Genomic DNA, 17941 nt, shown 5'->3' with positions numbered 1-17941 from the left:
TCCTTTCTTTCCTCCCTCCCTCCCATTCTTCCTTCCTTGTTCCTTTCTGTCCTTGCTTTCCTTCCTTTCTTCATTCCTTCCTTTTTTCCTCTCTCCCTTCCTTCCTTCTTCCCTTCCTTCTTTCCTTCCTTCCTTCCTTCCTTCCTTCCTTTCTTTCTTTCTTTCTTTCTTCCACCCTTCCATTCCTTCTTCCCTTCCTCCCTTCTTCCCTTCCTTCCTTCCTTCCCTCCGCCGTCCCTCCTTTCTTTCTTTCTTTCTTTCTTTCTTTCTTTCTTCCCTTTCATTCTTTCTTTCTTTAAGATAGGGCCCTTGGGGGGGGGGTCTTCAACTGGGACCACCAACCCTTCCTCCCAAGGGCAGAATGACTGGACTCCTGGGTTTGGGGCTGGGCTGGAAAGACCTCTTTGGAGGAAGGAGGCCCCGACTGGGAGAACTGGTGTTTTCAGCTCCACGGAAGGCAGTCGTTGCGAAGGATTCCGTTTGTGGTTGCCTTGCCTTGACGTCCGGGATGGGAAGAGTCTCTTTCGGTGGAAGGTCTTCACTGTATGGACTGCAAATCCCATCCTCGGCCTGAGAGTTCTGCCAATGCGTCATGCAGATGGGGAAGAGCATCCCCTTGCCAAGTGACATCTCCTTTCCCGTATGCAATCCAGCTCATCAGGAATCCAGACCGAACTCTGGTCTTTTCCCTCGTGTACTCCTCTTCAAAAGGAAATGGGAAAAGGGCCAAACATGTCCCGCTCTTGTCTGCCTTCTGGAGCAATCCGGCCACTCTTTGGGAGGCACCAACGTTCCCCTCCAGTTTGGAGAAGCCCTTCCCTGAGTGGCACCTATTTTCTGTTGCAAGTGACCTTGAACTTCAAAGATGTGGCCATCTACTTCACAGAGGAGGAATGGAGGTTGCTGGGCAAGAAGCAGAGGGCCTTGTATGAGGAGGTCATGATGGAGACCTATGAGAATGTGGCCTTCCTGCGTAAGGACCTCCAAAGCATTCCCTTTCCTCAGGAGAGTCAGGGCCCTTTCAGTTCCTCAACCTTGAATGTCCTCTTCAGCTCAGGTCCTTGTTTTCCAGGAACATCAAGGGGTTCCCCTTAGCAACAGTGAGCAATTCCCAACCAGTCCTTCTCTGGGTCTGGAAGGTGCCTCTGGGAAGGCCCACAAGAGTCCAGAAAGCGAAGGCTTCCCAGGCAGCCCTGGGCTCTCAGGTCCACTCGTGTGTCCTTCAGAGTAATCACAACCCGTTAACACTGGTCTTGTGGTTTTGCCTAAATGCATGCCCATGTTTGTGGATGGGTATACTCTGGTAGAGAGGCAGAAATGGGACCCTGAGAGGAGAGTGTCCCCGCTTGTCATCCCAAGAGCAAGGTCACATTTGGCCCAAGGCTATCAGCCCAGTTGCCCTCTTCTCACCCCGCTCAACCGACCACCATCCCATTGGCCTGCAGACCCATCCTTCTCGTTTCCAATTTTGACAAGCCTATTGGGTGGCCTGATTCTTCTTGCTGTAGTCCCTCACCCCTCCGTCCTCTGCACGCCTGACTACTCTCCACTTCTTCCTCCATTCTCGTGTCCCCATTAGCCCTACAAAATGTTCTTCTTCCCTGAATGTCTGGATTCACACTTGTCTATCCTTGTCCTTCTTTATAGGAGATAACTGGTGGGCCACAAAAGCAAGCATGAAGGGCAGTCGCCATCTTGGGCGCAAGTTGCATCTTGCCCGACATCTCCAAACCCACAAGTGTCAGCACTGTGGGAAATGCTTTTCTCGGAAGGGACACTTTGAGCTTCACCTGAGAGTCCACACAGGAGAAAAACCCTTCAAATGCCAGCACTGTGCGAAAAGCTTCACTTGGAAGGCAAGCCTGGAGCAGCACCTGAGAGTCCACACAGGAGAGAAACTCTACAAATGCCAACACTGTGGGAAAGGCTTTGCTCAGAAGAGAGACCTTAAGTGTCACCTGAGAGTCCACACAGGAGAGAAGCCCTTCAAATGCCAGCACTGTGGGAAAGGCTTTGCTCAGAAGGCACACTTTGAGCGTCACCTGAGAGTCCACACAGGAGAGAAACCCTTCAAATGCCAGCACTGTGGGAAAGGCTTTGCTCAGAAGGCAAACTTTGAGCGTCACCTGAGAGTCCACACAGGAGAGAAACCCTTCAAATGCCAGCACTGTGGGAAAGGCTTTGCTCAGAAGGCAGACTTTGAGCGTCACCTGAGAGTCCACACAGGAGAGAAACCCTTCAAATGCCAACACTGTGGGAAAGGCTTTGCTCAGAAGAGAGACCTTAAGTGTCACCTGACAGTCCACACAGGAGAGAAGCCCTTCAAATGCCAGCACTGTGGGAAAGGCTTTGCTCAGAAGGCAGACTTTGAGCGTCACCTGAGAGTCCACACAGGAGAGAAACCCTTCAAATGCCAACACTGTGGGAAAGGCTTTGCTCAGAAGAGAGACCTTAAGTGTCACCTGACAGTCCACACAGGAGAGAAGCCCTTCAAATGCCAGCACTGTGGGAAAGGCTTTGCTCAGAAGGCACACTTTGAGCTTCACCTGAGAGTCCACACAGGAGAGAAACCCTTCAAATGCCGGCACTGTGCGAAAAGCTTCGCTTGGAAGCCAGGCCTGAAGCAGCACCTGAGAGTCCATACAGGAGAGAAACCCTTCAAATGCCAGCACTGTGCGAAAAGCTTCACTTGGAAGGTAAGCCTGGAGCTTCACCTGAGAGTCCACACAGGAGAGAAACTCTACAAATGCCAGCACTGTGCAAAAAGCTTCGCTTGGAAGCCAGGCCTGAAGCAGCACCTGAGAGTCCATACAGGAGAGAAACCCTTCAAATGCCAACACTGTGGGAAAGGCTTTGCTCGTAAGGGATACCTGAAGTGTCACCTGAGAGTCCACACAGGAGAGAAGCCCTTCAAATGCCAACACTGTGGGAAAGGCTTTGCTCAGAAGGCATACCTTGAGATTAATCTGAGAGTCCACACAGGAGAGAAACCCTACAAATGCCAGCACTGTGGGAAAGGCTTTGCTCAGAAGGCAAACTTTGAGCGTCACCTGAGAGTCCACACAAGAGAGAAACCTACGAATGCCAGCTCTGTAGGAAAGGCTCTGCTGGAAAGGCCGACCTGAAGCGTTACCTGAGATTCCACACAGCAGGGAAACCCTACGAATGCCAGCACTGTGGGAAAGGCTTTGCTGGGAAGGGGATTATGTCTTTCACTGAATGTGGAGATGTTCCTTGTGGAGAGCGGGGATTATGTGGTGCCTGTGCACCTTTGGTGACCTCATTGGAGGCAGGAACACACAGAGGGTTACCTCTCTTTCCCAGCCTTCTGGAATTTAATATACAGTGCTTTTATGAGACTGTACCCCACTCTCCTTATGCTGGTCTTGACCATAGAAAGGTTTGTCTTCTGTCTGTTATTACAGGCTGTGTTTTTATTTAATTTTAGTTGTTAAGACATAATTCATGTTTATATGTTGGGTTGTTACATTTGTTAGTATGGATGTATTGTTGTATTCGGACATTGAACGTTTGCCTTTTATCTTTGGAACCTGCCCTGAGTCCCTCCAGGAATATAGAGCAGAATATAAATAAAGTTTTATTATTATCTTATCTTATCTTATCTTATTTTTTATTACTATTTTTATTATTTTTTATTACTATTATTTTTTATTTTTATTACTAGCTTGGGGACCCGGCACTACCCGGTTTATTTGAGTAAGGAATTGTGTATCAAGGTTGGTCTTTATCAGTTATTTATATGACTCACAGTGGTCTCAGGAGGATAGTGAAGGTACTGGATGATGGGACTTGCAGTACCTTCACTCACTTGGTGGAAGACCTTTGCAGAGAGCTAGAGAGGGGGATTTTGTCCCCGTTGGTTCTTTTGGATCTCTCAGCGGCTTTCGATACCATTGACCATGGTGTCCTTCCGGGTCGTCTCGCTGGGAATGGACTTGAAGGCATGGCTTTACAGTGACTGTTCTTTCCTGGAGGGCCATACCCAGAAGGTGGTGCTGGGGGACTTCCGTTCGAACCCCTAGAATCATAGAATCATAGAATCAAAGAGTTGGAAGAGACCTCATAGACCATCCAGTCCAACCCCATTCTGCCAAGAAGCAGGAATATTGCATTCAAATCACCCCTGACAGATGGCCATCCAGCCTCTACTTAAAAGCTTCCAAAGAAGGAGCCTCCACCACACTCCGGGGCAGAGAGTTCCACTGCTGAACGGCTCTCACAGTCAGGAAGTTCTTCCTAATATTCAGATGGAATCTCCTCTCTTGTAGTTTGAAGCAATTGTTTCGCGTCCTAGTCTCCAAGGAAGCAGAAAACACGCTTGCTCCCTCCTCCCTGTGGCTTCCTCTCACATATTTATACATGGCTATCATATCTCCTCTCAGCCTTCTCTTCTTCAGACTAAACATGCCCAGCTCTTTAAGCCGCTCCTCACAGGGCTTGTTCTCCAGACCCTTGATCATTTGAGTCTCCCTCCTCTGGACACATTCCAGCTTGTCAATATCTCTCTTGAATTGTGGTGCCCAGAATTGGACACAATATTCCAGGTGTGGTCTAACCAAAGCAGAATAGAGGGGTAGCATTACTTCCTTAGATCTAGACACTATGCTCCTCTTGATGCAGGCCAAAATCCCATTGGCTTTTTTTGCCGCCACATCACATTCCTGGCTCATGTTTAACTTGTTGTCCACGAGGACTCCAAGATCTTTTTCACACGTACTGCTCTCAAGCCAGGCATTGTCCCCCATTCTGTATCTTTGCATTTCGTTTTTCCTACCAAAGTGGAGTATCTTGCATTTGTCACTGTTGAACTTCATTTTGTTAGTTTTGGCCCTTCATCTCTCTAATCTGTCAAGATCGTTTTGAATCCTGCTCCTGTCCTCTGGAGTCTTGGCTCTCCCTCCCAGTTTGGTCCCGTCTGCAAACTTGATGATCCTGCCTTCTAGCCCTTCATCTAAGTCATTAATAAAGATGTTGGAACAGGACCGGGCCCAGGCTGTTGACCTGTGGGGTTCCTCAGGGTTCCCTTTTGTCCCTATGCAGATCAACATAGACATGAAACCGCTTGGAGAGGCCACCCAGTATTGCAATGCTTTTAGTTGTGAGCTGCTTTAAGTGTCCGAATTATGATTTTTGACACCCATTTGGTTTCAGCCACCTTTCTAAGGCACCTCCACCCCCACCCCACCCACCCCACTCCCCGTTTCTCATCCCAATCTCCTGCTCCTGGCCCACCATACCTTTGAATCACGGCCCCCTTCCAGGGCTGAATGTGACCCAAGAATCAGCCCCCGTCTCCTTTCCTCCAGGAATTCTCAAGGATGATCGCCAAGGGTGCTGAACTGACTCCTGCCTGTCCTAATCCCTTCAGATCAGTGGTTCTCGACCTCCCTAATGCCGCAACTCCTTCACAGAGTTCCCCATGTTGTGATGATCCCCAAACATAAAACTATTTTCATTGCTACTTCATAACTGTAATTTTGCGCCTGTTATGAATTGTAATGGAAATATCTGATCTCCTGGATGTATTTTCATTCACTGGACCAAATTTGGTACAAATACCCGATATACCCAAATTTGAATACTGGTGGGGTTTGGGGGGGGGGGGTTGATTTCGTCATTTGGGATTTGTAGTTGCTGGGATTTATAGTTCACCTACAATCAATGAGCATTCTAAACTCCACCAGTGATGGAACTGAACCAAACTTGGCACACAGAACTCCCATGACCAACAGAAAATACTGGAAGGATTTGGTGGGCACTGACCTTGAGTTTTGGAGTTGTAGTTCACCTACATCCAGAGAGCACTGTGGACTCAAACAATGATGCATCTGGACCAAACTTGGCACACAGACCTAACACGGCCAACTTTGAATACTAGTGGGGTTTGGGGAGGATTGACCCACAACTTTGGGAATTGTAGTTCACCCACATCTTTATGCATTTTCTATTGGGAGCATTCATTAAAAAATAAGGAAATACTGAGTTTTTTCCCTAATAAATAGCATTACAAATTACCTAAGCTGCTGCTCCTCCTCCTCCTGATGCTGCTGGGCCACTCTCAGTCCCATGTCGAGTGGGCACTTTCCCCCCTGCCTTGAAGGGACTTGCAAGCCTTCCCTCCAGCCTCGCACGCTCTCCCTTGCACACTGCCATGTGCTGAACATGCCTGCTCTCAGAGGCGGCCCTAGGTAATTTTCAACGGTAAGCAAACAGTATTTTGGCGCCCCCCCCCCCCAACCAATCATTGATATATATTTTCTGTTTGTTGTGGGAGTTCTGTGTTCCATATTTGGTTCAGTTTCATCATTGGTGGAGTTCAGAATGCTCTTTGATTGTAAGTGAACTATACATCCCAGTAATAGTTTACTTTGCCGCATTTGCTCCCTTGCCTGGCCCGCTTTGGATCCGGAAGCATGCCTGAAGACCCCGGCATGTGCACCAAAAGTCACCTCTTCTCCTCAGCCATTGGGGCCGAGAGAGAGAGAGAGAGAGAGAGAGAGAGAGAGGTGGAGATGCCCACTTTTCCTGAAGGTAGGCGCAAAAACAAAGGAGGGAGCGGAGGTGGGAGATACCTCCAGCCGGAGGGGCTCTCTCTCTCTCTCTCTTGGTCCCAATGGCTGAAGAGAAAGTCAGGAGAAGAAGTGACTTTTGGTGCGCACGCTGGGGTCTTCAGACACACCTCCGGACCCAAAGTGGGCCAGATGTGGCGGCTCCGCCCCTTGGCCCACCCGTGGATTGGGGAGAGGAGAGGAGGCGGGTGGAGCGCCGGGGGATCGGGAAAGGGAGCCGGGCATGGGGAAGGGATAGAACGCGGAGAACGATTGAGTGGCGGCTCTGCTTGCGCACCCGGTGGCCGAGTGGAGCAGGAACGAGAGGGGCTAGGTGAGGCTCAAGGGCCCGGCCCCTTTGGGAAGAGGATCACCGGGCAGCGAGGCAAGAAAGCCGAGGCTCCCCCCGGACTGCGAGGGCTGTTGTGAGCTGAGGGGGGGGGCGCTCCTCAAGTGGCGGTCGAGGGGCATTTAGAGAGGCGCCTCTGCACCCCTGGCAAAAAAAAGTGTTCTGCGACCGCTTACTTCGCGTAATGGACGAGCCGCCCCTGCCTGCTCTCCCCTCCCTGCTTGGAGACTCAGAAACAGCCCTCCCCTCGACTGAGAGGCCGGCCAATCACAGTGGAGGAGAGCTTTTGGCGGGAGGATTCCTTCCCAAAAAAGGAAGCGGAGGACAGATGGAGAGATCTTCCGCCTTCTCCGCCAAAAGGCGCTTCTAAGACCATCAGGAATATGTGTTTTCTGATGGTCTTTGGCACCCTCTAACATGCCCATTCGACCCCCAGGTTGAGAAACGGTGCTGTAATACATATGTCCTTAAGGACTTGAATGCATTCAGATTAGTCAGGTATTCTTTTATTGCCCCTTTACCTGTTTTTGTGCTGCGTTTCCTTTATTGCCTCCTTTGCTCCTGGACATTTTAATCCATTGAGATTGGCCAGGTATTCCTGTGCTGACCCCTTACCTCTTCTGTGCTGCGTTCCCCTTACTTATTTCCCAGCTGCATGTTGCTCAAACCCCAACCGGAAGGAATTGCAGGGGGAGAGCTCTGGATTGAAAATGATATTTCAGGCCACATGGACCTGGTTTAGGTGTCTGTAAAGGCCAAGGGAGGCTGTGGGATGTACCTGGGGATGGCTGCATGCAAACCAACCTGGAGCCGTTTCCTTGTTGCGGGAAGCCAGGCTTTCTTTCCTTCCAGCTTTAGTCCCAGATGACCTTTTTGCAAATTGTCTGCCTGCCTGGAAGTAACTGGAGCGTGAAACTGCAATCGAACCAAGGGCAGGAGGACGATGGAGAGGAGGAACATGCCAGAAGGTACCAAGCTGATGTTACAAGACTGGGCTGGGTTTAGTTAGATGGATGGAGGGATGGAGAGATCAACACCCTGAGATTTAAACATGGTGGGACTGCATTGGTTTTGACCCTGACCCAAATTGGAGCTCTTTCAGCAGGGAAGTGCTCTGGCTTCAGAGTTGAGCACCTGGACTCCAAAGACAATCATGTCCTCTGCTCTCATGTCCTCTGAGAGGAGTCAGCAGCAAATTCGAAAGTAGAACACATGATGTTCTGGGAGATGTCTACTGCTCCAGTGGCTGTGAGAGGAGTGTCCATTCAGTTACCAGCAGATCTGGAACCCATGCCTTTTGGGACCGGTGGTGTTTATATTTTCTGGAGCAGCTTTGGAGGCATCCTGGAGAAGGCCTGGCTCTATTCCAAAGCATAGGTCATCAAGATCATTGGGCTGGGGTTGGATGGATGGATGGAGAGATCAACACCCTGAGATTTAAACATGGTAGGACTGCATTGGTTTTGACCCTGACCCAAATTGGAGCTCTTTCAGCAGGGAAGTGCTCTGGCTTCAGAGTTTAGGCCCTGGGCTCCAAAGACAATCATGTCCTCTGCTCTCATGTCCTCTGAGAGGAGTCAGCAGCAAATTCGACAGTAGAACACATGATGTTCTGGGAGATGTCTACTGCTCCAGTGGCCGTGAGAGGAGTGTCCATTCAGTTACCAGCAGATCTGGAACCCATGCCTTTTGGGACCAGTGGTGTTTATATTTTCTGGAGCAGCTTTGGAGGCATCCTGGAGAAGGCCTGGCTCTATTCCAAAGCAGTGTCCATCAAGATCATTGGGCTGGGTTTAGATGGATGGATAGAGAGATCAACACCCTGAGATTTAAACATGGTGGGACTACATTGGTTTTGACCCTGACCCAAATTGCTGCTCTTTCAGAAAGTGCTCCGGCTTAAGGTTTTAGCCCCTGGACTCCAAAGAGAACCATGTCCTCTGCTATCATGTCCATTTGGTTACCAGCAGATCTGGAACCCATGCCTTTTGGGACCAGTGGTGTTTATATTTTCCAAAGCAGCTTTGGAGGCATCCTGGAGAGAACCTGGATCTATTCCAAAGCATAGGCCTTCAAGATCATTGGGCTGGCTTTGGATGGATGGATGGATGGAGAGATCAACACCCTGAGATTTAAACATGGTAGGACTGCATTGGTTTTGACCCTGACCCAAATTGGAGCTCTTTCAGCAGGCAAGTGCTCTGGCTTCAGAGTTTAGGCCCTGGGCTCCAAAGACAATCATGTCCTCTGCTCTCATGTCCTCTGAGAGGAGTCAGCAGCAAATTCGACAGTAGAACACGTGAAGTTCTGGGAGATGCCCACTGGTCCAGTGGCTGTGAGAGAAGTGACCATTCAGTTACCAGCAGATCTGGAACCCATGCCTTTTGGAACCAGTGGTGTTTATATTTTCTGGAGCAGCTTTGGAGGCATCCTGGAGAAGGCCTGGCTCTATTCCAAAGCATAGGCCATCAAGATCATTGGGCTGGCTTTGGATGGATGGATGGAGAGATCAACACCCTGAGATTTAAACATGGTGGGACTGCATTGGTTTTGACCCTGACCCAAATTGCAGCTCTTCCAGCAGGGAAGTGCTCTGGCTTCAGCGTTTAGGCCCTGGGCTCCAAAGAGAACTTTTAGGAAATCTGCAACTCTGTTGATTTCTGAACAAGTTTCACACTTGATGTCTCTTAATGGGAGAAGAATGCCACCTCTGCCATTGGGAAGTCCAGTCATTTAGACCAAGACACGTCACATACTGTTTAAGATAGAGAAATGGGGAGATGATGATGATGATGATGACAATACATCAAGTGTGCAGTCCATACCTGAAGGGATGTCGTGGAGGAGAGGAAGCCAGCATGTTTTCTGATGATGATGATGATGATTATGATGATGATGCATCAAGTGTGCAGTCCATACCTGAAGGGATGTCGTGGAGGAGAGGGAGCCAGCATGTTTTCTGCTGATCCAGAGACAAAGACACGGATCAATGGGTCCAAATGACAAGGGAAGTGATTCTCCTTAAATATTAGGATGAACTCCTTGGCTACGAGAGTTGTTTGAGAGTGAATAGACCACCTGGGAAGGTGTCAGATCTCCTTCCCTGGAGAATTTAAGCAGAGGCTGGATGGCCATCTGTCAGGAGGGTTTTGATTGTGCCTTCCTACCTAGCAGAAGGGATCTGGACCAGGTGGCTTCTGAGTAATTGACCTTGAGCTTCATTGAATCATCAGATCAAAGAATCCTGGGGCTGGAAGGGGCCCCAAGGGCCATCCAGTCCAACCCCTTGCAAGGCAGGAACACACAGAATCAAATCCCCAGGAATAAGGAAGTCGGCCTGCCATCTGTCCCACAGGCAACTCATCACCATCATCATTATTGGCGATCCCTCGTGTCCGAATCTGATTGCTTGGAAAGTGTAGGATCTTGGCGGTGGGTCCATCAGTGACTGTAGAGACCTAGTCTTTACCTGCACGGTCTTTCTTTCGCAGTGAGGACATCCATTTCCAGGTGGTCAGGCTTGGCTTCAAGTGCCTTCTTCCCCTTGGCATACTCCTCCTTGCAACTACTTGGCAGAACACTGTACAGAATGCGTGAAGGGCACATTTACATGCGTGTTGATGCTTGCGTGAGTCTTCAGATGGAAAGATGCTTCAATGATGACGAATGGGGAAAGCCAGCCTGCCTCCTAATGTGGAACCCTGACTCCACGCCGACGTTGGTGGGATTCCTGCTTTGAATCCCTTCCAACTGCATAATACCGTGGGAGAATTATTTTGTCATTCCCAATCCAGTGAGAGATCTGTGGCTTTGATAAATGGCATGGGGCCTGGAGCGTGTGCTTAATCGTCATCCTGCTGTAGCGTGTGCTTTGCCTTACCCTCGGAGCAATACGGGCAAAGGGCCGCTAGATGCCCTCACAACACTGGCTGAATGGCGTGTGCGTGTGTGTGTGTGTGTCATCCCTCTCTATAGGTATTAGGAACCTCTTTCCAGGCACCCCTGTAGGGTCAACAACCTGGAGGAAGAGGAGGAGGAGGAGGAGGAGGAGGAGGAGGACTGGGCTGAGGGAAATCCTGCAAAAGGAAGAGTAACCCTCCAAACAAGTCCTGGGATTCACCACCTGCATCCTAGGGATAATGAGAACTGGGAAGTCCTGGCCCTTGAATGCTCCAGCTGGAGGTCAGCTGCGACCAGCAATGCTGTAGAATTCAAAGAGGCACAAATCATAGAATCATAGAACCAAAGAGCTGGAAGAGACCTCCTGGGCCATCCAGTCCAACCCCATTCTGCCAAGAAGCAGGAACATTGCATTCAAATCACCCCTGAGAGATGGCCATCCAGCCTCTGCTTAAAAGCTTCCAAAGAAGGAGCCTCCACCACACTCCCTCTGGGGCAGAGAGTTCCACTGCTGAACGGCTCTCACAGTCAGGAAGTTCTTCCTCATGTTCAGGTGGAATCTCCTTTCTTGTCGTTTGAAGCCATTCCTCCATTGCGTCCTCGTCTCCAGGGAAGCAGAAAGGAAGCTTGCTCCCTCCTCCTCCCTATGGCTTCCTCTCACATATTTATACATGGCCCTCATCATATCTCCTCTCAGCCTTCTCTTCTACAGGCTAAACATGCCCTGCTCCTTAAGCCGCTCCTCATAGGGCTTGTTCTCCAGACCCTTGATCATTTTCGTAACCCTCTTCCTCTGGATACCTTCCAGCTTAGAGTCAACATCTCCCTTCAATTGTGGAGCCTAGAAATGGACACAATATTCCAGGTAAAGTGGTCTAACCAAAGCGGAATAGAGCATGGGGAGCATGACTTCCTTAGATCTAGACACTAGGCTCCTCTTGATGCAGGACAACATCCCATTGGCTTTTTTTGCCACCGCATCACATTCCTGGCTCATGTTCACCTTCCTCCCCACGAGGACTCCAAGATCTTTTCCACACGTCCTGCTCTCGAGCCAGGCCTCCTCGCCCCCCATTCTGTCTCTTTGCATTTCGTTTTTTTCTGGAGGGCAAAAGAGAGAAACGTGCCAAGAGGAAGGCGCATCAAGCCAACCCTGACTGGGACCACCTCCCACCTGGAAACCAATGTCCTCACTGTGGGAGAACCTGCGGGTCAAGAATAGGGCTCCACCGTCAACTACGGACACTGATCTTGGAATACTATCCTACTCAGACAACGAGGGATCACCTAATAAGGGACAAATCAGGCGTTTTGTCATGCGATGGGACTTCTCTTCCTCTCTGGAGCTTGGCAGGCCGTTTGGGGCTCAGGAGGCAGCGCAATGGATTCTCCTCATGCGCCTTCACTCAGCCGGACCCACAGCTTTCTCACTCACTGTGTGCTGTTCTTCTGGGAGCGGAGAAACCCCTCCCTGTGCCCGGGTGATCCGTTGGCAAAGGGACCTGGCTGGGATTGAGCCCGAGCACAGCCGGGAGCCCCGCCTTCACCTTGGTATGAGCCGCAGCGGGGAGTTCCGCAGTTCCTGGACCAAAGTTTGGGACCAACAGATGAAATGCGCCCCAGCAGCCAGCTCGAAACCCGGGAATGCCTGAGATTTCTTTTTGCTTTCCCCTTCTCCATACTATGTAACATTCCCCTAATAAAGGTGCTTGAAACTGCAACTTTTTATCTCTCCGCTTGATACTTTTGTGTCCTTCTATGCCTCAGACTAACTCAAACGGACAATAAACCTTTTTCCGGGCTCCGGAGAGCCGTGAGCCTGCGGGAGGCGCCTCCGGGCGCCCCCCCGGACCCCAATCTGCGTCCGCCCGGACCGCGGATACGGAAAACGCCATTTTGGACCCCCTTATCCGCGAAAATTCATAAAATGGCGGATCGCCGCCGTTCAAATTTTATATTTTTCTGCTATTAATTTTAAGACTAACTGCCATCTCATTTTCCTCATTTTGGACTCCTGCGCTCGGGGAATAATCATTTTGTTTAAAGTATTATTATTTGACAGAAATCAGCTGTTTGTCAATTTGGCCGGGTTCTTCCAAGACAGCCCGTTTCTCCTCAGCGCTGCTCGCTCCCTGCCTGGACCCAGCAACCGGGGACCCACTGCGGCCCCCTGTAGGAGACCCCGGGAAGGCAGCCAGGCGTGGGTCCCAGTCTCTGACCTGGGAGACATAGTTTTCCAAAGGACAGACAAGGACACTGCCCCACCATTGCAACCCGGAACTCCTCCTTGGACTCTTTTTGCCCTCTCCTCGTCCCAGACTGTTTTCTGCCATATCTTTGGACACAAACCTTCAGACCAGGCTTGCCCTGAAGAGCAAGCAGCCTCCGTTTCCGCGTGCCTTCACCAGGAGACCATGAATTTCTTCAAATAATAGAAAATCAACTATTTTAATAAACTTTGCTTGGGATGGGGATGGGATTGCCTTATGAAATATATGAAATGTATGTAATGAAATATCATATAGAATGTACTGTATTTCCCCTTCCCGCCTTTCCCTTTGACCCTTGCCCCATAAAGATGTGACCTGGGGATTACTGCCTTGAGGGGGAACTCCTTTGTCCTCCCGAAACTCTTCTTGATTGTTTCATTTGCATGGACCGTACTGTTGTTTCCCCCCAACCCTGGCCTTCGGAGCAGACCAGCGAGGGGAGGGGGCCAACAGAAACTCGGAAACAAAGATTGATTAAATCACCCAGGTATTGTTGATCCCCCTTTGAGGTCCGATATCGAAAAAGCCTTTTCATATTTCCTCCCAAATCCCATCACAGACCAGGAAACCCATTGTTCCCCTATCTGACACCCCGCCAAGTGAGGACAAAGCCTCACTTTCCAGCTGGCGGATGCCCTTAAGGTTGTCATTTCCTCAGCCATTGTTGGTTTCGTCCCGCCCCCTAGCTGCCGGTTGGTCCATCTTCCGAGGCGCTAGGAAGGCGCTGATTGGCCTCCCAGAGGCGGCGGGGCCCGCTGATTGGACCAGAGGCGAGGCGTGCCGCCAAGCCTCCTCCCAGCTGTTCCGCGGCCAGCCAATCAGGGCGAAGCCGGCCGGCAGAGGGCGGGTGGGAATTTTGAAACTGTTTTCCTTTGTTTGAACTCTATAAAATGCTTGGAAAATTCTGTAAAATTATGCTTGCGGTGGAATGATCCCTGCAATGCATCTGATCTCAGCTGAATCACAAATAAACCTCGGTTGCTGAAGAACTTCTTCCACCTTGATGAGGCATTATTATTTGTAATATTTTTACTCTTTGGATTGGCTCTCGCTGGCCTCACCAAGGGTCCAGGGCCCTTTTGAGCGGTCCTCAGGGGTCTCCTCCGCCGGGAGACCTTACTAAAAGCAGCTCGATATCAGGATTGTGTCTTCCTGTGTGGCAGGAGGCGGCTGGACTGGGTGGCCTTCGGGGTCCCCACTGCCTCCTGGCCTGGATCCCTTTCAAGTCGAACATGACCCCCCCCACCCTCCAGAGATAGTAACTTATAGTTTTGCTAAGGGCAAGGGCGCCAGGCTGGATAACAAGGGTTAAGCCTTGGTCAGTTTGGTGGGTATCATTTAATCAAGGCTTTATGCTCTATTCCAGTGGTTCTCAACCTTCCTAATGCCGCGACCCCTTAATACAGTTCCTCATTTTGTGGTGACCCCCAACCATAACCCTAACATTATGAATCGCCATGTAAATAATGATCTGCAGGATGTATTTTTATTCACTGGAGCAAATTTGGCACAAATACCCGGTATGCCCAAATTTGAATACTGGTGGGGTTGGAGGGGAAATTGCTTCTGTCATTTTGGAGTTGTAGTTGCTGGGATTTATAGTTAACATGTAAACAAAGAGCATTCTGAACCCCACCAACAATGGAATTGAACCAAAGTTGGCACAGAGAACTCCTATGATCAACAGAAAATACTGGAAGGGTTTGGTGGGCGTTGACCTTGAGTTTGGGAGTTGTAGTTCGCCTACATCCAGAGAGCACTGTGGGCTCAAACAATGATGGATCTGGACCAAACTTGGCATGGATACTCAATATGCCTAAATGTGAACACTGATGGGGTTTGGGGGAAATAGACTTTGACGTTTGGGAATTGTAGTTGCTGGGATTTATAGTTCACCTACAATCAAGGAGCGTTCTGAACCCCACCAATGATAGAATTGGGCCAAACTTCCCACACAGAACCCCCATAACCAACAGAAAATATTGTGTTTTCTGATGGTCTTTGGCAACCCCTCTGACACCCCTTCGCGACCCCCTCAGGGGTCCCGACCCCCAGGTTGAGAAACACTGCTCTATTCTCATATGTTTACAGCAGAAAGTAACCCATTTATTACTGAAAATCATGCCACAAAAGTTTTTAAAAGTTCCTATAAAGTTCATGAAAGTTCATAAGAACTCATTAAGAGTTCATGGGGTCGGGGGTGCATGAAAGTTCAGGGGAGCACTTAGCAGTCGGAGTCCATTCATAAAAAGGAGGAGAGATAAGGGATTACGGGATCAATTCAGCCTGGTGTCCTTGGCAAAACTATGAATTCCCTGGTTTTGAACCATCTTTTACAGAGCCCTGGAAGGGGGGTGGTCACCTCCGATCACATGAGGATGCCTGCCGTAGATGTGGGTGAAATGTCAGGAGAGAATGCTTCTGGAACGTGGCCAGATGGCCCGGAAAACTCAAAGCAACCCAGTGATTCCAGACATGAAAGCCTTCAACAACACACCTCAGATTTCAATTATTCCAACCTATGTGTCTCCATGTGTATGGAACCACACGCATGGCCTGTTTGCGGTCCTTTTCTCTCTCTCCACAGAAGTTAGAACATACTAAAAACACGTAGGCGATTAAAAAAAACAACAACTTCCCCCTTCCCCAAAATGTGGGAACACATAGGGAAAGGCGGGGGGGGGGGCTTTGGTCCTTGTAACATCCCATTTGTTCCAATGCTATGGTCAGCCAAGCCTGACTTAACTGTCCTTGGCACACCAAAGTGTGTGTGTGTGTGTGTGTGTGTGTCCATTGGTGCCAGTCTGGCTGGACAGCCCTCCCTCCCTCCCTCCCTGGAAGCCAGCCATGATGCTTCTGTCCACATTGCGATGGCAGTGGCACAGAAACATCCCCAGCACATTGGAGTTCTATAACAGATGTGGTCTTCCTTAGGCAATCCCTCGTAGTCCAAGGACGATGGTCCAAGTGTGGTGTCCTGGGGGTTGACCTGCATCTTCTCCCACAGTGAGGGCATTGGTTTCCAGACAAGAGGTGGTCCCGGTCGGGGTTGGCTTGATGCGCCTTCCTCTTGGCACATTTCTCTCTTTCGCCCTCCATTCGTGCCTCTCCACATTCTGCAGCACTGTTGGTCAAAGCTGACCTCCAGCTGGAGCGCTCAAGGGCCAGGGCTTCCCAGTTCTCAGTGTCTATGCCAGAGTTTTTAAGGTTGGCTTTGAGCCCATCTTTAAATCTCTTTTCCTGTCCACCAACATTCCGTTTTCCGTTCTTGAGTTCGGAGCAGAGCAACTGCTTTGGGAGACGGTGGTCGGGTATCCAGACAACGTGGCCGGTCCAGTGGAGTTGATGTTGGAGGACCATTGCTTCAAAGCTGGTGGTCTTTGCTTCTTCCAGCACGCTGACGTTTGTCCGCTTGTCTTCCCAAGAGATTTGCAGGATTTTCCAGAGGCAACACTGATGGAATCGTTGTAGGAGTTGCATGTGACGTCTGTAGACAGTCCACGTCTCATAGGCAAATAGCAGGGTTGGGAGGACAATAGCTTTATAAACAAGCCCCTTGGTCTCCCTATGGATGTCCCGGTCCTCAAACACTCTCTGCTTCATTCGGAAGAATGCTGCACTCGCAGAGCTCAGGCGGTGTTGTATTTCAGTCTTAATGTTGATGTCTGTAGACAGTCCACGTTTCGCAGGCGTATAACAGGGTTGGGAGGACAATAGCTTTATAAATAAGCACCTTGGTCTCTCTACGGATGTCCCGGTCCTCAAACACTCTCTGCTTCATTCGGAAGAATGCTGTACTCGCAGAGCTCAGGCGGTGTTGTATTTCAGTCTTAATGTTGATGTCTGTAGACAGTCCACGTTTCGCAAGCATATAGCAGGGTTGGGAGTACAATAGCCCCTTGGTATCCCTACGGATGTCCCGGTCCTCAAACACTCTCTGCTTCATTCGGGAAAATGCTGCACTTGCAGAGCTCAGGCGGTGTTGTATTTCAGCTGCAATTTTGATGTCTGTAGACAGTCCACATCTCACAGGCATTTAGCAGGGTTGGGAGGACCATGGCTTTATAGACAAGCACCTTGGTCTTCCTACGGAGGTCCCGGTCCTCAAACACTCTCTGCTTCATTCAGAAAATTGCTGCACTCGCAGAGCTCAGGCGGTGTTGTATTTCGGTGTCAATGTTGACTTTGGTGGAGAGGGGGCTGCCAAGGGAGCAGAAATGGTCCACATTTTCTATTGTTACACCATTAAGCTGTATCTCTGGCATTGGAAAGGGATTGGCTGGTGTCTGCTGGAACAGAACTTTGGTCTTCTCGATGTTCAATGACAGGCTGAGCTTCTCGTATGCTTCTGCAAAGATGTTTAGAGCTGTCTTCTTCTGAATGCGCACATATGACATTGTCATCAGCATACTGGAGTTCTATAACAGATGTTGTTGTGACCTTGGTTTTGGCTTTAAGTCTGCTGGAAGCTTTGCTTGGAAAGATAAGTGTTCAAATGCCTTTGTTTCGTGGTTTTGATTCTTGGATTCTATGATTCTATGACGGTAAATACATAAATAACACACTTTCAACCCAACTTTCAACCCAACATCATAGAGTGGGCGTGGCTCAAGGTTCTGTGTGGCCCCGCCCCCATGTTGGGGCTCCTCCCCTGCGCCTGGGAAGACCAGTGAGGAGGGGTGGTGGGAGGGGCGTGGTCTCCTTTAGCCCCGCCCTCCTGGTGGCTCCTCCCCCTCCTTGGCCTGTGAAGCCAGCGCCAATTTGGGAGCCTGGAAAGGGGCGTGGCTAAAGAGAAATGAGAAGAAAGGGGGCGTGTCTCTGTGTGGCCCCGCCCCGCGCTAAGACTCCTCCCC

General features: G+C 50.0%; 1 pseudogene; it reads left to right on the top strand.

The window, feature by feature from the left end:
• Window positions 1–732: 732 nt before the first annotated feature.
• On the top strand, window positions 733–12470 carry LOC132761729 (zinc finger protein 431-like; annotated as a pseudogene).
• Window positions 12471–17941: the final 5471 nt, after the last annotated feature.

Source organism: Anolis sagrei, chromosome 1 (genome assembly GCF_037176765.1).
Source record: "Anolis sagrei isolate rAnoSag1 chromosome 1, rAnoSag1.mat, whole genome shotgun sequence".
Taxonomy (NCBI): Eukaryota; Metazoa; Chordata; class Lepidosauria; order Squamata; family Dactyloidae; genus Anolis; species Anolis sagrei.
The sequence above is the reverse complement of the archived record's forward strand: the minus strand, read 5'-3'. Positions and strand labels throughout refer to the sequence as shown.